Below are 25,151 nucleotides of genomic sequence, written 5' to 3' on the forward strand. Positions count from 1 at the left end.
CTAATTTCTCAGGCCTTCACAGTCACTCACTACTTGCTCACTGACTCACCCAGAGCAACTCCCGGTTCTGTGAGCTCCATTTATGTAAGAGCCCTTCACAGGTGGACCATTTTTTAACTGTTTAAACCATATTTTTAGTCTACTATTTTTATGTGTAGATAATACAAATGCCATTGTGTAAAACTGTCCACAGTGTTCAGTACATTAACATGCTGTGCAGCTTTGTAGCCTAGGAGCATCAGGCTGCACCATACACCCTATGTGTCTAGTAGGCTACACCATCTAGGTTTGTATAAGTGCACTCTGTGATGGTCACACAATGATGAAATCCCTTATCCTTGTTGTTATGTCTGTACAATGAGCAGCTATCATTTTGTAAGCAATTGGTGCATGGCAAGTGCTATATATATCTCAACAACTTCACAGTACACACAGAATTGCCCCATAGAACAGAGAAGAATGCTGAGGCTTGATAAGGTTAAGTGATTTGCCAGAGGCCATATAATTAGTAAGTGGCAGAGGTAGGATTCAATCCAGATATGTGCCCAACTTTTATTCAGTGTTTTATTTGCTTTTATTCCCTGCCCTTGGAGAAAAGGGCTGCACTCCCTCTCCCTGCCTTTCTTGGTGCCTGTGTTCCACTTCACATCTACCTAAATCAGAGGCCAGTACTTGATATTCATCGCTTTGTTTCCAAAAGAAGCATCGGTCCCTTCTATTCTGTCTGCAGACACATATCAAAATAGAAAGGAAGTGAGTTTAAAAAGAAAAAGAATTTGAGGCATTGGTTTATTCTTTGTTCTTCATACTCTCATCCCACTACATACATCCACAAGTATATACAAATACATGGTCATACCCATGGCACCTACAGTGGCAGGACAAGTTTTTGCCGAGGGAAATATTTACAGAAGGAACAGCTCATTCAGCAATAGTTACAGGTCTCTCGGTCAGAGCACAGTCAATGACTTGGGACTTCAGACCAGTGGTCGTTCAAGGTCAAAAGTTTGGCTCTAACAGAATATGAAAGACTGCTGCCCTCCTTGACAAATGCCACTCCTAACTGGTATCCATCCCCCCATTGCCTAAGACAACTAACTGGTATCCATCACCCCAGTGCCTAAGACAGTACAAATAGAAGGTGCCTATAAATAGGTGGAGAACAAATTAAAGAACTAAAGATTTACCTAAACTTTTCTTGAGCCTGTGCTTTAGAGTGCTAACAGAAAACAAATGGCCTGGTCCAGGAGGTTATGTGAAGAAAACCTATTACCAGACACGCAGGTACCCAGGAACTTCCACCAATGGGAAGCTGCTACCACTTGTAGTCCTGAGGGCAAGGGAAGGAATGATATTACTGGAGCCTAATGAGAGGTGAAGCCAGGAAAGGGACCCACCACAGCACAAAGTGTGTCTTACCTGCATCTCCCATCATTCAAACCTGAGCGGGAGCCAGAGAATTAAGAAGTCTATTGATGCCATCCAGAGGGTTCAGGCTTTCAGATGTCATTACTTTCTTAGTTTCGGTCTATTTCCTTCAGAGCAGAGAAGAAAACAGACTGGATCTATGGAAGTCAATGCTGGGAGCCCCATGAGAGCAAGTATAGAATTTTCACACACTCATTCATATTGTCAGTGGGATAGGTCCTTATTTTATTACCTAATGAATAATAAGAAGAAAAACATATTTTCATGAAATAATATTATATTCTCAGGTTGAGGACTCCTAACTTTTTTCTACTATCCCCAGATAATCTGTCTACAAAACTGTGTATTTAAAGATAATAAATATAGGCCAGACATAGCCTAGTGTCAATGGAGAAGAACATCACTTTTGCTCACTTTTATTACTTTTCTCTTTGTAAAAGACAGGTGTCCCTCTAAAGGAAAATGGGGTACAGTGTCAAATGGGATTTGCAGTGAGAAAGAAGTTTGTAGTAAAAAAAGTGTTTTAGGATATATAAACAGTTAAAAACATGACATGAATCTAATGGCATTAAAAACCTCCCTAGTCAGCCTGCTACCTAACTGATGTTCCTTACACCTATTCCCTCTTTAAGGTCCTTTTAACCACAACTTAATAATGTTAAACACAAGTCATCAAATACCATTTAATGAAGACATGATCAGTTAACTCACTAATATGTAGGGACCCAGCAGAGAAGCATATTTGAACAGAGTGGAATTATTAAAAAAAAAAAAAAAAAAAGCCTGGTTTGATAAGTTAGGAGCTCAGGTAAGTATTCCCAAGAGAAGATTTCTAGGCAAACATGGTAGAGAGTGCCATCTGAACTGAACTTCACCCCAGGGCATGTCCTCTCTTCCCTTTCTCTACCCAAACTGACCTGCCAAGATAATGCAACTTCCCTGCCTAAATACCCTCAACTGAGTCCTTACCAAGAGCAATGATGATTCCTGTTCACATCTGAAAATTCATGTTTACCAAATCTGTAAACTTTTGTCTCTAGAAGGCACATATACTCTTCCCTACATAAAGATGATATATTGACAATAGGTTCCAATGACTAGATTGAGAAAAAGCCCAAACTCTTATAGCAAACAAGGAGTGGAACAGCAGGCTCAGCTAATAGGTCTTGTGTAGCTCAGAGGGACCAAGCAATTGTCCTGATTCTCTAAATCCTTACGATAGTTTCCTTGAGAAGCCAGTGTAGAAAAAGTGGAGAGGTTGCCAGACTCCCTCCAATACACTTTTTTTTTTTTTTTTTTTTTTTTTTAACCTATGTGTTTATACCAGTGATGGTGATGAAAGGGGGCAAAATATAGTTGGGCTATCTCCTGTCCATACTTTTTCTGCCCAGCTCAAGGATCATCATACCCAAAGTGAACACACTTTAGGTGTATCTAACCAGCAGCTAGGAAGATACAGTTACTTCTCTATTTCAAGTCATTCTGCCTCTGTTTCATTACCTTTTGTCAAACTGTAAATTCATATTGACTTTTCTCCCACCCAACGAAATCCTCAAAGTTCAACAACAGTTCTTCTTAATCCTGGAGATAATATGAATTTGTTGAATAGGGCATTTAGGCTTTACATATCTCTGTTATATCTTAGAAAAGAAGAAAAAGAAGATAATCACGTAATAAGAAAAGGGAAAAGAAAGACACAAGAGGGAAATAAATGTGCAACACAATGCAATATCCTTTCATACAGATTCAAAAACAGGTTTTATTCACCCTAACTCATAAATACTTTTATAAGGAAAATGAGTAAGCATTATTAGATATGATTTCATGAGCCAATATTTACTTTGACTACTGTCCAGTCAGTCAATATAGAAATCTGAAAGGTAAAACCAGAAAATTCTCCAGAGAGCAAAAACTAGAAAATCAAAATACATATCTATTCAATAAAACTTAGACATAATCTCCTAGTTTATAATAGATACAAAAGAAGGATTCTCCTAAAGGCACTGGAGAAGAGAAACTATAGAGTCTGTATAATTCTTTTTAAATATTCAAATGTTGTTATGTGACAGAAAACGTAGACTTAGTCTACACAGCTGCAGAGGCAGAATGATGAACAAGTAAATTTTTCCTGGAACACAAAACAGAATTTCTTAACATCTCAAACTATTCAAAATGCAGTTGGTACCTTACTAATACTGCATTCTCCAGTGCAAAGCACAACTTTGATATAAAGAATCAGGTAGCAAACTTCCTATACCTATGGAAGCTTATGAAAAAATGACATTTAAACCTCCTACCTCTAAGAAACTGAGTCTCAAGAATTATCTCCTAAGGTGTTCAGGTTTTAGGAGTTGTGTGTTTGTTTGTTTAAGACTTATTTTTTAGAGAACTTTTAGATTCACAGCAAATTGTGAGGAATGTATCCTACCCTTACACATAAATAGCCTCCCCCATTATCAACATCCTCCACCAAAGTGATAATTTGTTAAACTGATTAAACTATATTGACATATCATAACCACCCAGAAAACAGTTTACATTGGTGTTCACTGTTGGTGATGTACATTCTATGGATTTGGACAAGTGTATCCATCATTATGGTATCATAGAGCTTATTTTCACTGCCCCACCTCAACTCCTGACAACCACTGATCTTTTTTCTGTGCCCAAAGTTTTGTCTTTCCCAGGGTGTCAGGTATTTGGAATGATTCAGTATGTAACCTTTTCACATTGACTTCTTTCACTTAGTAATATGCATTTAAAATTTTCTATGTCTTTTCATTGCTTGACAACTCATTCTCTTTCAGTGTTGAATAATATTCCATTCACTGAATATACCATAGTTTATCCATTCACATACTGAAGAACATCTTAGTTGCTTCCAAGTTGGAGTAGTTATAAAGTTGCCATAAGCACTGGGGAATAGGTTTTCATGTGAACATAAGTTTTCAACTGCTTTAGGCAAATACCAATTAACGTGACTTCTGGATTATACAGTAAGAGTGTTCAAATTTGTAAGAAACCACCAAACTGTCTTCCAAAGTGGCTGTACCATTTTGTATTCACACGAGCAATGAATGGAATTTCTTGTTACACCACATCCTCACCAACATTTAGTGTTGTCAATGTTCTGGATTATGGTCATTCTAACAGGTGCATCTCATTGTTGATTTAATTTGCATATTCATGATGGTGTATGATGAGGAGCATTATTTCCTATGCTTACTTGCCATCTGTACATCTTCTTTGGGACAGTGTATGTTCATGTCTTTGGCTCATTTTTTAGTTAGGTTGTTTGTTTTTCCTTGTTGGGTTTTTTAAAGTATATTTTAGTAGAAAATATTTTTATGCCTTCAACCATATAATGATAAACTTGACTGTTAGGCAATCAGAGCATTCTATTTACTTGGTATTTGTCCACTCTAATTGCTAAAATATGGAGAAAAGTTACGCAAGTAAAAATCTTCGTGTAAATGCCAAGTCTGCTTTTTAATCTCACACCTCACATCCAATCAAATAGCAGATCCTGTTGAATCTGTCATCAAAATAAATTCAGTATCTGTCCAATTCCCATTGTGTTAATTATTTTAACCTTTATAAAACCAAGTCACCACATTTTCTTATTTGGCTTGTGTAAAGTAAGAGACTTTGGGATTGGTCTCCTTGTAACCTACCTTGCTCCCACGTTGAATATTCTCAACACGGCTGCCAGAGAAAGCAGGCTAAATAAAGACTATGGCCATTCCACAATTTTCTTTTTCACACAACAGCATCTGGCACACATTCAGGCACTCAAAAATTCACTGAATAATATTTCTATAGGCTTCCTAGAGATCCTATGATACAAATGTAAAAAACTCTGATCTAAGGTTAGACAGTTTACTCTGTTAAAAAATTAAAGGTTTGCAAACCTTGAGGATCATCGTACAAAAGAAAAGTATAAATATTCTTATCAAGTCTTCTTTAAAACATATTTTCTCTGGTTTTAGTTCATACTATTGTTTGTCTTATAAAGTAATATAATTTTCTTTTTTAAAGATTTCTTCTTTCTCTAAATGCTTTTTTTAATACTGGAAAGGAATATATACATTTAAGAAACTGAAGACCCAGGGCACTGAGGAACGATCTGGATACTTAGAAATCCTGGAAAAGGGGAATCCAAAGGTGAGTAATTTGACTATAAAAAAAGTTTGGGGTAAATTGACAACACCAGAACATGGAAGGCAGATTTAATTAAATTATTGTGTCAATGATAAGTATCTTTGTAACTATACTATGGTTATGTAGGGTAATATTTTTAATCATAGGAAATGCTCACTGAACTATTTAGGGATAAATGTCCATGTGGTCTGCAACTTGCTCTCAAATATTGTATATGTTCCCCACTTTTTGCATGTGTGTATAATGTTCCACAGCAATAGTCAGTTCAAATGGGCAGAGAAACAGACAGATCAGATGCCCATGAGTTGCAGCAGAAGTCAGAAAAATAAGCAGAATAGTTTGGCACATGCCTCCTGATCAGTGAGCAGAGGGAAACATAGAAGAATTATTTTTTATATCGTCTGAGATAGATACTTCTAATTGACTCTAAGTATTCACCTCCCTCTATTTCTTAGAAACTGTAGCATAAATCTTAGTTGAACACATGATATATTTCCAATCCTTCTTGCGTGCCCCATAGAGACAGACTAGATTTATTTAAGAACACAAAAGGTCTTTTTTCTGGAGACCCCTGGAAACACAAAAACATTGTGGAAGATTCTTGCAGATACCAAGGTAGGTAAGAGTTATTACTTTTAATGTGACCCCATTTTTCAATTTCTGGAGTGAAGACTGAAGAAATTATTTTATACTATAATAATTAAAAATAAAATAATCAAACTCTTGGATGTGACAGATTTTTTTATATCATTTGAGACAGATACTTTAATTGATTCTCAACATGTATTCTTCCTTTATTTCTTAGTAATTGAAGTGTAGATCTCAGTTAAACACTTGATAAAATACATATATGTGTGTGTGTGTGTGTGTGTGTGTGTGTATATATATATATATATATATATATATATATAATTTCCAATCTTCCCTTGCAGCTAGAGTTAGCCATGTAACTAACATTTGGCCAATAAAATGAAAGTGGAAATGTGTGTGAAACTTCTAGGAAATTTCTTTAAAAGAATATGAATATGGCCCAGCCGGTGTGGCTCAGTGGGTCAAGCTTCATCCCATGGACTGAGAGGTCCCAATTCAATTCCTGGCCAGGGCACATGCTCGATCCCTAATAGGGGGCATGCAAGAGGCAGCTGATCAATGTTTCTATCTCTCTCTCCCTTCCTCTCTCTCTCTAAAAAATAAATAAAAACGTACTTTTTTTAAAAAAAAGAATGTGAATATGATGGCTAATGCTTCAGCTGCCATCTTGGGCCATGATGCAACATGCCAAGAAAGGCCAGAGTAGCAAGGTTGAAAGAACCAAGTTTTTCTGATTAACATGGTACTACTCTACTAGTCCTGTATTCCTTACATCCAGACTTCCAGAGAAATAAAATACTGATTATTTAGGATTTTCGGTTATTTGCAACTAAATCTAGCCCTAATTAATACAGATTCCTCACCACCTATAAATATGGTACACTTTTATTTTTCACAGTCACAAGGTTTCACTCATTCAGTCTGCTTGGTCCTATACAAGAAGCCACAGGGAACCTGACAAAGATTCTTCTCTAGGGTAAAATTTTACAGGCAGAGTTGGATCATATTAGGCAGGGTATGTGTCCCAAATTGTTCTTGGGCCAACAAATTCACTGGAGTCTGACTTGAGGTTAGTTAATAATAATCATTATTATATATTTCAATCCATTGATTTGTTTTCCAATTTCTAAAGTAGAATAGTTTGATCCCTTTCTTAGAGAATTGTAACAATAATACCTTGACCTCCATTCACAAATATTTGCAAGGGTGTGGCTGGGTATTAATAATGATTACATCCATGGCCACTTCCTTCCAAGTGCCCATGTTAGCATGAGTGGTAAATACTAAGAAAAGAATGATCAGATTTGCTGTAAATTGTGTTACTACCCACTAGAGTAAATAATCTCACATTTCTGGTTTCATTCATGTAGAAGTTTGGGAAAATCAGATGCCTTGGAACTGTAGTGCCAGCCTAAAGAAATAGCAGCTACCGCTAGCAGAAACAGGATTGGGAGAACCAAACTGGAAATGAGGACAGCAACTGAAGGTCTGCAGCAGGCTTTTTCTGGTTGCCCCTCGATTCCATTTTTCCCGGAAAGGTTATGTCTGCGTGAACATTTGAATTTGTTTTATATTTTAATGGTGTATCCTTTTTTGGTCATAAAATAAATAAGGGAAGTCAGAGAGTCTATACCTTTCTTTCTGAATCACTTCTACTGAAATGTCATTGGTGAGGATATTAATTCAATATTTGAGTTAAACTATGACACTGTAAGTCTTATCAGTTTATGACTTAGTGTTGAGGAATTTAAACAACGCTGTGGTAGCACAGCAGAAGATAAATTTCTTATACTGTCAAGTGAAGGCAAACTACTGCTGAGAATTGAAATGCACTTTTCTAGGGAAAAAAAAGTCTTCACGTCATTAAGGGTGATTTAGAGATCTTCAGGAATAGAAACCACAACTGCAGCCCTTGCTGTGGTTGATACAATTTCTTTTGTTTCATTTCCTGTATTCCCTAGTTCATGTCTCACAAAGGAGGAGATATTCAGGAATAGAAACCACAACTGCAGCCCTTGCTGTGGTTGATACAAGTTCTTTTGTTTCATTTCCTGTATTCCCTAGTTCACGTCTCACAAAGGAGGATTTATGGCCAGATTGGAAAAGGAAAATCAGGTTTTGAGAAAGATTAGCACCTACTCATCACCCTGACCCAGCTCTGTTTTCCCAATTCCCCTTCCAGTGCCTTGGCTTTCGCTGGAATCTGAAACTGCTCCAGAGTTTTACCTTCCCATTTGGCATAGCTACTTGTCTGTACTGTACCATGTGAGTTCTACCCAGTCAAGAGGGCCTTCTTTAACAAAGAAATAAAAAGTAGGAGACTGAAAATGGCGGCGGAGTGAATGGAAGCTACACAGACCATCTCCCAGGACCAAACTGGAATTACAACAAAAATAAAGACAAATCGTCAGGAAAAGGCAACCGAAAAGCAGCTTGGAGGACCACATAACCAGGGACACTGACTCAATTCTGCTAGGCTTGTGAAGATGCGAGAGGGGGCTGGGAGCCCACAGTCCTCAGTGGCCTGGGCTGGGAGCTGTGCCCTCAGCTGGGAGCTGCGGCAGCCTTGTCCAGGAGCGATGGCCTTAGCTGGGAGCGGAGGCCTTAGCTGGGAGCGGCGCCCTTGGGTTAAAGTCCCAAACGGCTCCACAATGCAGAGCCGGGACAGAGGCTAAATTAGCAGCAGCCACTCATCTTGGGCTCCGGTAGAGGGAGGACAGACTGGACTGGAACTGTGTGGGGACACTTGGGATTTGAAGGACGCTCAGAGCTTTTGCTGAGTTGCAGCCACGCAGGACAGTGGTCATCTAACTCCTTCCCAGGGCCCTGGGGAGAGGCAGCGACGCCTCCCTCAGAGATTCAACCCTACCTGGTAGCCATTAAAATGCTAAATGAGGCCCATTAACAACCAGCATCTGCCCCACCCTTGAGAAATCCAATTAACTGAGCACCAGAGGGAGTTTTTCATTCAACTCAGAAACCAAGGTTCCTCAGGTGACCACTACTAATAGCCTCCAGGTAAAAAAGCTAGAGGATAACTGGACCATTCCCTGGGCTAGCAACTCTAACCAGGAAAGTAAGACTTGACAGCGGTGTTTAACATGGGTCCTCCCTGCCCCACCCAAACCCAGGACAGGGAGCCACAAACAGCAGAACACCAACACCCACAAGGAAAATTTGGCAGGCTCCAAAGCCCACTGTGATAGCCAAAATGGTGAAACACATAAACAAAAGCCAAATGAAAGAACAAGAGACCTCTACCGAAGATGAGATAAATGAGGTGCAGTTAAGCAAGTTAACAGAACAAGAATTGAGAGCCATGATCTTGAGGAAGCTCAACAGCATGTGTAAGAACATGACCACCATGAGTAAAGAAATAGAAATGTTGAAAATCACCAGTTGGAAATTTAAAACCAGCAAGAAGAAATGAAGAATGACATATCAGAAATAAAAAAACACATTGCAAAGTCTAAATAACAAAAGAGAGGAAGCTGAGGACCAGATCAGTGATTTAGAAGATAGGGTAGAAAAAAATCAACCAATCAGAAAACCAAAAGGAAAAAATAATTAAAAAACAGGAAAACAGCTTAAGAGAACTGTGGGACAACTGAAAACGTAATAACATTTGCATCATAGTAGTCCCCGAAGAAGAAGAAAATGAGCAAGTGTTAGAGAATATATTTGAAGAAATAGTGACAGAAAACTTCCCTAATTTGGTGAAGGAAGAAGGCATTCAAGTTCAAAAAGCACAGAGAGCCCCAAGTAAGAAGAACCCAAACAGGCCCACACCAAGACACATAGTAATCAAAGTGCCAAAAATTAAAGACAAAGAGAGAATCCTAAAAGCAGCAAGAGAGAAGCAACAGATTCCCTACAAAGGAAACCCCATAAGGCTCTCAGCTGACTTCTCAACAGAAACACTACAGGGCAGAAAGAAATGGCATGAGGTAATCAAAGTCATAAAAAACAAGAATCTGAATCCAAGACTACTCTACCCAGCAAGGCTATCATTCAACATAGAAGGTCAAATAAAGAGCTTCCCAGACAAAAAAAAAGGCTAAGGGAATACATTAGCACCAAACCAGCACAGCAAGAAATGTTAAAAGGACTGCTGTAATTAGCAGGTAAATAGGAAGAAAAATATAACCACACTAAACAAAAATGGCAATAAATAAGGACATATCAATAATCACCTTAAATGTAAATAGATTGAATGCTCCCATAAAAAGACACAGAGTAGCTGACTATTGTTTACATGAGACCCGCCTCACAACAAAAGACTCACATAGGTTGAAAGTGAAGGTATGGAAAAAAATCTTCCAAGCAAACAGAAAGGAAAAAAAAGCTATATTTTATCATATCTGATAAAATAGATTTCAAAATGAAGGCCATAACTAGAGACAAAGAAGGCCCCCACATAATATGGAAAGGATCAGTCCAACAGGAAAATATAACCATGTTAAACATATATGCACCCAATATAGGAACAACAAAATATATTAAAAATCTTCTGGAGGACTTCAAAGGAGAAATCAATAGCAATACAATCATAGCAGGGGATTTCAATACCCTGCTGACATCACTGGATAGATCCTCCAGACAAAAAATTAGCAAGAAAACAGAGACTCTAAATGAAGTACTAGACCAAATGGATTTAATAGATATCTACAGAGAATTACACCCCAAAACTACAGAATTCACATTCTTCTCAAGTGCACATGGGACATTCTCAAAGATAGACCGCATGTTACGACACAAAGTAAGACTCTACAAGTTAAAAAAGACTGAAATCATATCAAGCATCTTCTCAGATCACAATGGCATAAAACTAGAAAACCATTGCAACAAGAACATGCAAAGACATTTGAACACATGGAAGCTAAATAGCATGTTATTAAACAATGAATGGGTTACAAAGAAGAAATTTAAAAATTCCTGGAAACCAATGAAAATGAACACACCATAACACAAAATCTATGGGATGCAGTGAAAGCAATTCTGAGAGGAAAGTTCATAGCACTACAGGCCTACCTCAAAAAAACAAGAAAAATCTCTAATAGACTATCTAACCTCACAACTTAAAGAACTAGAGAGCAAACAAAAAGAAAACTCCAGAGCAAGTAGAAGGAAGAAAATAATAAAAATCAGAGCAGAAATAAACGAAATAGAGTCCAAAAAAACAATTCAAAGGATCAATGAAACAAAGAGCTGGTTTTTCAAAAAGATAAACAAGGTTGATGGACCCTTAGCTAGACTCACCAAGAAACAAAGAGAGAGAAACCAAATACACAAAATCAGAAATGAAAGAGGAGAAGTAACAACCAACACCACGGAAATACAAAAGATCGTTAACAACCACTATGAACAATTATATGGCAACAAATTAGACAATCTAAGCCAAATGGGCAAATTTCTAGAAACACAGTCTCCCAAAACTGGACCTGGAAGAGATAGAAAACTTGAACAGACCAATAATAACAGAAGAAATTGAAGATGTAATCAAGACTCTTCCAGCAAACAAAAGTCCAGGCCCGGATGGCTTCACGGGGGAGTTTTACCGAACATTCAAAGAAGAACTAGCACCCATTCTTCTCAAACTACTTCAAAAAATTCAAGAGAAGGAAGACTTCCAAACACGTTTTATGAAACCAGCATAATGCTAATTCTAAACCAGAAAAAGACACTAAAAAGAAAGAAAACTACAGGCCAATAACCCTGATGAACATAGATGCCAAAATCCTGAACAAAATACTAGCAAATCGGATCCAGCAATACATCAAAAAAATTATATACCATGACCAAGTGGGGTTCATCTCAGGGATGCAAGGCTCTTACAATATTCACAAATCAATAAAGTGATACATGACATAAATAAAATGAGGAATAAAAACCACATGATCATATCAATAGATGGCAAAAAAGTCTTCGACAAAATCCAACATCCATTTCTGATAAAAACACTCAGCAATGTGAGAATAGAGGGATCATATCTTGACATAATAAAGGCCATATATGAAAGACCTACAGCCAACATCATACTCAGTGGGCAAAAACTAAAAGCATTACTCTTAAGAACAGGAAGAAGACGAGGATGCCCACTTTCACCACTCTTATTTAACATAGTACTGGAAGTCTTAGCCACAGCAATCAGACAGAAAGAAAAATGAAAAGAGATCCATATTGGAAAAGAGGAAGTGAAACTATCATTATTCGCAGATGACATGATACTATACATAGAACACCCCAAAGACTCCATCAAAAATTTACTAGACTTAATAAATGAATTTGGAAAAGTAGCAGGATACAAAATTAACGTCAAGAAATAGATGGCATTCTTATACACCAATGATGAACTCACAGAAAGAGAAACTAAGAAAACAATCCCATTTATCATTGTGGCAAAAAAAAAAAATATTAAGATACCTAGGAATAAACTTAACCAAAGAGATAAAGGACTTATTCACAGAAAACTACAGGTCATTGAAAAAAGAAATAGAGGAAGATATAAAAATATGGAAGCACATAACCTGTTCATGGATTGGAAGAATTAACATCATTAAAATGTCCCTACTACCCAAAGCAATCTACAAATACAGTGCAATCCCCATCAAAATACCAATGGCATATTTCAATGAATTAGAACAAATACAGTGATACCTCGGTTCTCGAACATAATTCGTTCCAGGAGGACGGTCGAGAACCAAATCGTTCGAGAACCGAAGCAATGAAACCCAATAGGAAATAATGGAAACTGGATTAATTCGTTCCAAGCCCCAGAAAATGCCTATTTACTGGCCTAATTTGTATATAATATGTAGAAAAACATAAGTCTCAACAAGAAATAAAAGTGTACAGTATGTCTAAGGGTTAAATTCAGTGTAAAGCGTGACTCTCTCCACAAAGTGTGACTCTCTCCACAAAGCGTGACTCTCTCTGCACTCACACTGATGATGCAAGCAAGGCGCGCTGGGCCGAATGAACGCCATTCGGCTCAACTCGGCTCATCTCGGAAGTTCGAGTTCCAAATATTTGTTCGGATTCCAAGACAAAAGTTTCTCTAATCTCCTGGTCGAATACTGATTTGGTCGAAATCCGAGGCGTTCGAGAACCGAGGTATCACTGTACTTCAAAAGTTCATATGGAACCAAAAAAGACCTTGAATAGCCACAGCGATCTTGAAAAAGAAGAACAAAGTTAGAGGGATCACATTACCAGATTTCAGGTTATACTACAAAGCCACTGTAATCAAAACAGCCTGGTACTGGCACAAGAACAGACATATAGACCAGTGGAACAGAACCCAGAACCCAGAAATAGACCCAAAGCAATATGGTCAAATAATATTTGACAAAGGTGGCAAGAGCATACAGTGGAGAAAAGACAGTCTCTTTAATAAATGGTGCTGGGAAAATTGGACATCTACATGCAAAAAAAAAAAAAATGAAACTAGACCATCAACTTACACCACCCACAAGAATAAACTCAAAATGGATAAAAGACTTAAATGTGACTCATGAATCCATATAAATCCTAGAAGAAACTGTAGGCAACAGAATTTCAGACATCATACACAGCAGAATTTTCACTGATACATCACCTAAGGAAACAGAAACAAAGGAGAAATGAACACATGGGACTACATCAAACTTAAAAGCTTCTGCACAGCAAAAGATACAATCATCAAAACGGAAAGGCTACCCACTGTATGGGAGAGCATAATTGCCAATGATATATCAGATAAGAGGTTAATTTCCAATATATATAGAGTGCTCATACAACTCAACAAAAGGAAGACAAAGAACCCAATTAAGAAATGGGCAGAGGAACTAAATACCCACCTCTCCAAACAGGACATACAAATGGCTAAGAGACATATGAAGAAATGCTTAACATCACTAATCATCAGAGAGATGCAAATTAAAACAACAATGAGGTATCACCTCACACCAGTCATAATGGCCTCCATGAACAAATCATCTAACAACAAGTGTTGGTGAGGGTGTGGAGAAAAGGGGACTCTAATACACTGCTGGTGGGAATGCAGACTGGTGCAGCCACTATGGAAAACAATATGGTGTTACTTCAAAAAATTAAAAATTGAACTTCCATTTGACCCAGTGATCCCATTTCTAGGAATATACCCTAAGAAGCCTGAAACGCCAATCAGAAAGAATATATGTACCCCCATGTTTGTAGCAGCACTATTTACAATAGCTAAGATTTGGAAAATGCCCAAGTGTCCATCAGTAGATGAATGGATAAAAAGCAGTGCTACATATACACAATGGAGTACTATGCAGCTGTACAAAAGAAAGATCTCTTATCCTGTGAGATGACATGAAGGGACCTGGAATGTATTATCCTAAGCAAAACAAGCCAAACAGAGAAAGACAAGTATCATATGATCTCACTTATTTGTGGAATATAATGAACATAACAGTCTGAGGAATGGGGTAGTCCCAGAAATGTGGAAGTGGGGTACAGACTGACAATCCCCAGAAGAGGGGCTGGTGGGGGAAAGATAAACCAAAGAACTGATATGAATGCATGCATGAACAATGGACATGGACAACAAAGCTGGGGACAGGGCAGGGAGTGAGGGGGGGGGGTGCTCAGTGGGGAAAAAAGGAGAAACATCTGTAACAAAAATAAATAAATAAATTTTTTAAAAAAGAAATAAAAAGTAATTCCAATAATATACTCAGGAGGAGGTGAATCCATCTTACGAAACTTATTTGGTCCTCTGTGTCCATTCATAATATTAGCACAACCCTGTAATTCAAGTATTTTCCCCCCATACCCATCAAAGATCAAATTAGTTCTCATTCGATCTAAGTTTTCTGGAATTACAGTTAGTCTTGCAGTTCATGAAATTATTGATTGTTGTTTTCCTTAAATACTAATGCTCAGATTTAGGACCTATGATCTCTCTCCAAAATCACAGTTTTGATTAATCTCAAAGTTGTGATTTTTTTAAACACATCTTAAGGGAAAGGATAGTGGAGTTATCTGGCCAAGCTTCTTTAAATTCAGAGATAAGTGTACATTTTAAAACTTTATAATAAAATTTAAAAAATAAGATTTAAACATTAAACAGTGATATTTTAAAAATGCAATTTAAAATAGCATTGTTTAACGTTTTAGTACAGAAAGAATTTCACCCTTAAGATTTCTAACCTTTTCATCCTGATGTTCTCTGTGTTTTTGCAGAACTCTGGACTGTTCACATAAACAGTTTAGGTTGCAGCACTTCAGTAGTTGCTTTGGTTTGTGAGAGTATATTATTCCAATGCTGCCTCAATATCCTTTGTAATTTTATTAGTTCAAACAAGGTTTATTAAGGATTTGAAGTACTGGTATTACAGACCCAGTTTGCCATATCCACACCCATTATCTTCACTCAGACTAGGTGACTGACATGTAAACACAAAGAAACTGACTACTCAAAGTCTTTCTCATCATCATTCTCTACAGTAGCCCTGTCTCAATCAAAGCTATATGGAGATGATGATTGAAATTTTTGGTAAGAGTATAAAAGCCAATTTCTTTGCATTTCAATGAGAATCAAATTTTATGGGTGATTGAGAAAACCTGTTCTGCTGACCTGGATAGCAGCATAGACATCCTCTTTGTTGACTTCCCTGAATTCTTTTATAGTTTTTCATGGCTAAGTTGTCCCTACAACCCCAACTTTTAGCCATTTTAATCTCTATTTACTTACTTTTCATATATATAAAGCACTAATTTCTCCCAATGCATTCAACTCTTACAGAGCAATATTGAGGGGGGGTTCCCCAATACCCCAGTAACAGACTCTCCAGAAGTCTGGTTGCCCATTAAAACTAATCCTCAAGCCCAGCCTATGTGGCTCAGTGTTTGAGTGTTGACTCATGCACCAAGAGGCTTCCAGTTTGATCCCCATCAGGGCACATGCCCAGGTTGTGGGCCCAATTCTCAGTGGGGGGCATGCAGGAGTTGGCCAATCAGTGTTTCTATCTCTCTCTCCCTCTCCCTTCCTCTCTCTCCAAAATCAATACAGAAAAAATATTTAAAAAACAAAAACAAACTAGTCCTTGATAGTTACATTTCAGAGAGTCTCTGGTTTAAGAGAGGTAGACAAATTTATATGGGTGCTTTACTCATCTCATTTATACCTAAGTTGATTGACAGTAACTGTATATGATGACAACTATTTCTTATTAAGACATTAAGAGGCAGACATCCATTATTCTCTAATAAAGATGTATTAAGATAGCAAGCATTTAAAAACTATCATGATAAAGCATAGAATGTTAAGATAAAAGAACATTGCATGTACTTATCCCAAGCTCTAGTTAAATCTTATATAAATCAGTTATCTTGAAGAAATAAAATGGCCTAATCCATTTTTTCTCAACTATTTCTTAATAGTTTATTAAGTTCAAGTGCTCAGAGGTGAATAAAGAATTGTAACATGCTAGTGGCAAAAAAAAAATCCTGTTGGTTTGCTGAGACAGGGTTGTAAGTTCCCTTAGGTTGTAGGGGGCCTAACTCATCATCTCTTCACTAAAAACCTTGAACCAAGTGATAAGTAGAACAGAGGCCAAGTGTGAGTTTGAATTTATTCCCTCCTTTATTGCTTGCAAAGTTGAATTGGAGGGTGTAGCTTGGATCTGTAGTCAATGTGGAGGTCTGTTTTTCTCAAGTCTAGATCTTGGGATCCACATGTAGGAAGAAGTGAAACTACAGAGCATCTTGAGCACATTCAGATGTCAAGAGTAAAAGGAGAGCCGTGGCCAGTTTGGCTCAGCAGTTAGAGCGTGGGTCTGCAGTCCAGAAAGACTCTGGTTCAGCTCCCGCTAAGGGCACGTGCCTTGGTTGCAGTTTGTCCCTGGCCCTGATTGGGTCATGCGGGTGGCAGCCACTCCATGTGCCCCTTTCTCGTCGATGTTTCTCTCTCTCTCTCTCTCCCTCCCACTCTATTTGAACAAACTATTGAAAAATTTCCTTGGGTGAAGATAAAAAAAAAAAGAGTCAAAGGAGACAAAGGTTCTATCCTGTCTCAACCCAAGAACCAAAAAAGAAATCCATCAGGCTGGACCATAATTTTCTTTTTTTTTTTTTTATCCTCATCCGAGGACATTTTTCCATTTTTTGTACAGACAGAGTGGGAGGGAGAGAGAGGAAGAGAGAGAGAGGGAAACATCGATGTGAAAGGGACACATCGAGTGGCTGCCACCCGCACGACCAACCAGGGCCGGGGACAAACTGCAACCGAGGTACATGCCCTTAGCAGGAACTGAACCCGGGTCTCTCCGGACCGCAGGCGGACGCTCTAACCGCTGAGCCAAACCGGCCATGGCCGGACCATAATTTTCAACATACTAATTCTACCTAAAAGGAATCAGGCTCTTGTCAAGATCATGTGCTTTTCTTGATGGACAGTAATGAAGACAGCAGAGAGAAGGAACAGAGCATTTCACCAATACTGCCTCCTCTTGGGCATTGAGGTGGAAATTTTCTCCTACCTATGGAAATGTGAGATGTGGAACACTGAACCATTTTCCCTAATAAAATAAGAACAAGTAGAGTGTCACAAGCCAAGGAGTTAAAGCAGAGTATAAAGTATTTTTTGATTCAATCTGTGAGCAACACAGGACATCAAAGGTCAATTCTATTAGACATTAGCAGCAGCCTACTACCTTTAAAGGGGGAGGGGGGGCGGCTGTAAATGGGTGGCCATTGCTAAATATGGGCAGAAGTCTTGTTGACGGTGTTTTTGGTATTTTGGGTTTTTTCCCCAAATGCAGTATAGTTTATTTTGCTGTGGCCGTTATTTGGATTTGAAGGGCTTTGGGTATGTTTCTCCACTGCTTTAGTCACCATCACTTCCTATTATCTAAACTAAGCCCATTCCACCCACATTTGTACTTACAAATTTCCATAAGCATTTGAGTTGATAACCCTTTGCTTTTAATAAGGCATACTACTATGACAGAAACTTTTACCCATTCATGTAATAAAATTTGTTCACCTACTGACTGAAGAGTTCTATTACTCAATATATTGGATTTAATCTTAATAATATCATAACTTAATGTATGGTTTCATTTTATGTGGTGGACACTTACTGTTTCATTTAAGGAAGGCCTAACCTGGCTTTTCCTCTGAGAGAAATGATACCCAGTACTGCCCATTATCAATGCTATAAAATAATGCTGACTATTTACAAAGAATGATTATTACTCCCTTCCTGTTATTGCAAAGGAAAAGTCAGTTATTTAAAACTAAACATCTCACTTGGTCGTGAAATGCCATTACTCACACAGGACGTGCTAGTCAAACCTTACTTTCAACAAACATTTACTGCATGGTGTTCAGTGATAGGTAATTTTTATAGATTGTATTCTTTTAACTGCAGGCATTTATCCGTATCAACTCAAATTTAAAGTGTAAGTATGATTCAGCCTACTAATTGATATGTGAAAATAGTAAGTGAAAATGATGACTGCAGCCCTGGCCAGTTTGGCTCAGTGGTAGAGCGTTGGCCTGCGGTCCAGAGAGACCCAGTTTCTCTTCCCGCTAAGGGCATGTACCTCAGTTGCGGTTTGTCCCCAGCCCTGGTTGGGTCATGCAGGTGGCAACCACTCGATGTGTCCCTTTCACGTCGATGTTTCTCTCTCTCCCTCCCCACTCTATCTGAACAAAAAAATGAAAAAATGTTCTCGGGTGAGGATAAAAAAAAAAAATGTTGACTGCATAATATCAAACGCATAATCATTCCAGGCATCATACGAACTCACTTTTCTCATTTTGATTCTGGTTACTCTCTTATTAGAATAAAAAGAAAGAAATTATACTAAAAATGCCCTTTAGGTAGGGTATTAAAACTTTCCCAAAATTTTTTTCAAATACCCACGTAATAAAAGTTGCTATTTTTTTTTTTTTACCCTCACACTTTTCCATTTTTTTGCCCAGATAGAGTCGGAGGGAGAGAGAGGAAGAGAGGGAGAGAGAGACATCAATGTGAAAGAGACACATCGAGTGGTTGCCACCCACACGACCAAGCAGGGCTGGGCAAAAACTGCAACCGAGGCACGCGCCCTTAGCGGGAACCAAACCCGGGTCTCTCTGGACCACAGGCTGACACTCTAACCGCTGAGTCAAACCCACCAGGGCAAAAGTTGCTATTTTTAAAGCTCACATGGTAGAATTTGAGGGCTGACACAGGGATGCTCTGGGCAGAGAAACATCTTAGTTACTAAATGCAAGTACAAAATCCCATACAAAACTGTTTGAATAATATACAGCATAGTAACTATAGTTAATAGTACTGCATTATATAGAAGGTTGCTAAGAGAGTAGGTCTCAAAAGGAAAAAAAATTTGTAAATATGCATGGTAATGGATGTTAACTAGACTTACTGTGGTGATCATTTTGCTATACAGATCTTAGATCATTATATTGTACACCTGAAACCAATACTGTCTAATGTCATATGTCAATTATATTTCAATTTCAAAAAGTAATTTAAAAAAAAAAGAAGGCACTTATTATGGTGATACATGAGTTTTGGATAGATCCTCAAAACAGGAATCACAAGCCACTGACTTACTCTTTCTATCTCTCTTCATGGTCTTTACCTCTCTATTTGCACTTATTTCATCCTTAACTTTCTCTACAAATTGACTTTTTTGGAGGTGTTTTCCCATGCATTTCCTTTCTTAGCTCAAGTCCTATCAGAGAGTCTTGCTTCCAATATCCATATTCCTCCAACACAGACTGTTTACTTCATTTGAGTCATGGATCTGTACATGCCTGTGAGTATTTGTTCAGGACAGTGAGTTTGTAGAGTGCAAACATGACTGTGATTGAAACAGGGGACTGTTCTCAATGAAAAGCCTTCTTGAAGCTGTCCACCTATGCTCAAGCTGAGAACATTCAAATGCATAAATATTTTATACAATTATACCAGTTGGTGTCAATTAGTTGAGTATCCTTAATGAAAATATATTATTTCATAATTGATACACAAGACCCAGTTCAAGGACTTACTGAAATCCAAAAATGTTATTTCAAAGTATACTTGAAATATGTCAATGAAGGTGATGCTCAGGCATTTGAACAACACTCTTAATTTTCCTTTCATGGTGTCACTTCCTGCCCCAGTTCTCAGTGAGTCCATGGAGGAAAATCTCAGACACAACACCTCCCTCCTCTAAAAAAAAAAAAAAAAGTAATAAATTTATGTACCAGAATATGTTACATTGCCTATATTTTATTTCCATGATTTCTTACCTAATATAGTTACTTATGAATGTATAGATTTTGTTTCAGGCAAATTAAATGACCTCATTTGTGCTTTCACATCCACGCTACAGGTGTTTGGGTATTTCAAAACATTGTGCATAGCAGGTTTAGAAAAAAGAATGTAATAAATGCATGGAGGGAGGAAATTAGCCAGTCATACCTATATTTATTATTTTAATGAGAAAAGAAAGTAAGCCCTTGGCAAAGCATGTGTCTTTTAAGGTGGTTGTACAGCAAGTAGGTGGGATTTTTCAAGAAGTTTTAACAAGTATTCATCTAGCTGTGCTGTCAGAAACCTCTTTTTTTCTATTCAGTTTTAAATTCTATTGAGATATAATTTGCATATAACATTGTATTGGTTTGAGGTGTACAATGTAATGATTTCATATATACATATATATGTATTATGAAATAATTACCACCATATGTTTAGTTAACACCCAACACCTCATATACAGTTACAAATGTTTTCATGTAGTGAGCGCCCTACTCTCTTAGCAACTTTCAAATATACAATATAGTATTGTTAACTATAGTCATCATGGTGTACATTACATCTCCAGGACTTATTTACCTAATAACTGGAGGTTTGTACCTTCTGACTCCTTTCAAATATTTGCTCTACCCCCCATCTCTGGCAACCACCAACCTGTTCTGTGTTTCTATGAGTTCAAGAAATTTTCTCTTCTTTTAATGAAGGCAAATAGAAATAACCTGGCATCTTTCTAAATTTAGTAAAATATCTGATTTTGTTTTGCCTTGACACTTTTAGGAAGACTTTAACTCAAATACAAATAAAACTAAAAGGATAGCAAAAATGGAATGCCTCTTCTGAACTTACAACTCCACAATATAACCCTATGACAGGGAGCACCCATACCTTAAAATTCTGGGTTAATTAGATTTGAATGGCACTATATGATGGTCTACCTCACCGACCACTGCCTTTTATCTAGGGCTCTTAATTTTTCTTTTCTTTTTAATCCTCACCTGAGAATATATTTATCTTCAGATAGAGTGGGAGGGAGGGGGAGAGAGAGGGGGGTAGACATCGACATGAGACACATCAAATGGTTGCAAACCACAGTTGAGGTAGATGCCCTTGACCAGAATCGAACCTGCAACTCCCTGGTCCATGGGCTGATGCTCTAACCAATGAAAAAAACCGGCTAGTACTAGGGCTCTTACCTTTTTAGGGTTCCTTTACCTTCCTTACCCTCACATGTTCTGGTAATCATAATATTGACCTTAATATAAAAATAAAATGTTTTCACACACATACACTTACCTACCCACCCCACATGTACACACAGTCACTCACATTAATCATTTTTGGATGAGCAAATTTTACTGAAGAGAGGAGGGTAGCAAAATGAGATAATTTCCTATGTAAAAGGCAAACAACCTTAAAATCTATATACAGTCTTCCTCTTTTCCATATTCCTTTTTTTCTAACTCAGTTTTCACTTCTGGAGGTTCCACTCTGCAATATCTTCCACAGAGAAGCTATCCCTGCCCCCCATCTTCCAACACCATCTCTGCCTCTTACCTCTCTTCTCTTTCTGTCTTTCTGCTTCAAACCGTGTCTCCAGGTTTTCCCAGGGAGCTCTAAATTCTTCTCTCTCCTAAAGAGAATACCTTTTCTCTAACCTTAAATTCTGTGGACTCTGGTAACATTTATGTTTCTTGAGAGACTTATCTTCTATTCCAAGTGCTTCTCGAAGCATTTTTCCTAATAAATTAATTCGACTCTCAGTTGTGAAGGTAATAACATTTCACTTCTCTCTCTCTCCACTTCATTTTAGAAATATAATTAGTAAATGATTTTAGTTTAGAATTAAGCAAATATATGTGGTTTATTTTTATTAATTTATTTTGTTACAGATGTTTCTACTTTTCCCCTCTAGACACGCTCTTCCCGATCCCGCCCTCAGCCCCAGCAGTCGTCCATGTCCATTGGTTATGAATACATGCATAAAAGTTCTTTGGTTTACCTCATCACTCCCCCACAAACACCCTCCTCTGAGGTTTGTCAGTGTGAATCATACTCCTTTCTATGTCCTGGGTCGATTTTGTTCATCAGCTTATTTTGTTCATTATATTCCACATATAAATGAGATCATGTGGTAATTGTCTTTCTCTGATAGGCTTATTTCACTTAGCATGACACTCTTTAGGTCCCTCCATGTCCTGTCAAAGAATAAGAGCTCTCTATTGCTTCCAGCTGCATAGTGTTCTGTTGTGTAAATGTACCACACTTTTTTATCCACTCATCTATTGATAGGCACTTGGGCAGTTTCAGCAATTGTAAATAGTGCTGCTATGAACATAGGGGTACGTATATTCTTTCTGATTGGTGTTTATTAGGATATATTCCTAGAATTGGGATCACTGGGTCAAATGGCAGATCAATTTTTAATTTTGTTTGTTTGCTTTTTGAGTGAATACAACATAATATTTAATCTACTCCAAATGGTGAAGCCCAGTTTTGTACTAACTTGGATGTTTCACCAATTATATACATGTTTAAAAATTTTTTTTAATTTATTAATTTATTTTTGTTACAGATGTTTCTCCTTTTCCCCCCACTGATTCCCCCTCCCCCTCTCTACCCACCCTGTCCCCAGCTTTGGTGTCCATGTCCATCATTCATGCATATATGCATATAAGTGCTGTGGTTTATCTCTCCCCCACCACCCCTTCTTCTGGGGATTGTCAGTCTGTACCCCACTTCCACTTCTCTGGGACTACCCCGTTCCTCAGACTGTTATGTTCATTATATTCCACAAATAAGTGAGATCATGTGATAGTTGTCTTTCTCTGCTTGGCTTGTTTTACATAGGATAATACTCTCCAGGTCCCTCCATGTGGACTCAAAGGATAAATGAGCTTTCTTTCTTACAGCTGCATAGTACTCCATTATGTATATGTACCACTGCTTTTTTATCCATTCGTCTACTGATGGACATTTGGGCTGTTTCCAGATCTTAGCTATTGTAAATAGTGCTGCTATGAACAAGGGGGTACATATATTCTTTCTGACTGGTGTTTCAGGCTTCTTTGCGTATATTCATAGAGGCAGGATCACTGGGTCAAATGGCAGTTCAATTTTTAATTTTTTGAGGTAATTCCATATTCTTTCCTATAGTGCCTGCACCAGTCTGGATTCCCACCAGCAGTGTACTAGAGTCCCATTTACTCTACAACCTCACCAACACTTGTTTGATGATTTGTTGATGGTGGCCATTCTCAGTGGTGTGAGGTGACAGACCTCATTATGTTTTAATTTGCATCTCTCTGATGATTAGTGATGTTGAGCATTTCTTCATATGTCTCTTAGCCATCTGTATGTCCTGTTTGGAGAGGTGTGTATTTAGTTCCTCTGACCATTTCTTAATTGGGTTCTTTGTCTTCCTTTTGTTGAATTGTATGAGCACTCTCTATATATTGGAAATTAACCCCTTATCTGATGTATCATTGGCAATTATGCTCTCCCATACAGTGGGTTGCCTTTCCATTTTGGAGGTTGTTTCCTTTGCTGTGCAGAAGCTTTTACGTTTGATGTAGTCCCATGTGTTCATTTCTCCTCTGTTTCTGTTTCCTTAGGTGATGTATCAGTGAAAATTCTGCTGTGTATGATGTCTGAAATTTTGTTGCCTATATTTTCTTCTAGGGTTTATATGGATTCATGAGTCACATTTAAGTCGTTTATCCATTTTGAGTTTATTCTTGTGTATGGTGTAAGTTGATGGTCTAGTTTCAATTTTTTGCATGTAGCTATCCAATTTTCACAACAGCATTTATTAAAGAGGCTGTCTTTACTCCACTGAATGCCCCCTTTGTCAAATACTAATTGAGCATATTGTCTTGTGTCCATTTCTGGGTTCTCTATACTTTTCTATTGATCTATCTGCCTGTTCTTATGCGAGTACCAGGCGGTTTTCATTACAGTGGCTTTGTAGGATAACCTGAAATCTGGCCATGTGATTCCTCCAACTTTGTTCTTCTTTTTCAAGACTGCTGTAGCTATTCGGGGTCTTTTTGGTTCCATATGAACTTTTGAAGTATTTGTTCTAGTTCTGTGAAGTATGTTGTTGGCATTTTGATGGGGATTACATGGAATCTTTAGATTGCTTTGGGCAGTATGGACATTTTAATGTTGTTAATTATTCCAATCCATAAATAAGGTATGTGCTTTCCTTTTTTGATATCTTCCTCTATTTCTTTTTTCAATGACCTATAGGTTTCTGTGAATAGGTCCTTTATTTCTTTGGTTAAGTTTATTCCTAGGTATTTTAACTTTTTTTGCTGTGATGGTAAATGGGATTGTTTTTTTAATTTCTTGTTCTGTGACTTCATCATTGGTGTATAAGAATGCCGTTGATTTCTGGACATTAATTTTGTATCCTGCTACTTTGCCAAATTCATTTGTCAAGTCTAGTAGATTTTTGATGGAGTATTTGTGGATTTTTACATATAGTATCATGTCATCTGCGAATAATGGCAGTTTCACTTCCTCCTTTCCAATTTGGATCCCTTTATTTATTTATTTTTCCTGTCTGATTGCTGTGGCTAAGACTTCCAGTACTATGCTAAATAAAAGTGGCGAAAGTGGGCATCCTTGTCTTATTCTTGTTCTTAAGAAAAATGCTTTTAGTTTTGGCCCATTGAGTATGATGTTG

This window comes from Molossus molossus, unplaced genomic scaffold, assembly GCF_014108415.1.
Source record: "Molossus molossus isolate mMolMol1 unplaced genomic scaffold, mMolMol1.p scaffold_m16_p_3, whole genome shotgun sequence".
In the NCBI taxonomy this organism is placed as follows: Eukaryota; Metazoa; Chordata; class Mammalia; order Chiroptera; family Molossidae; genus Molossus; species Molossus molossus.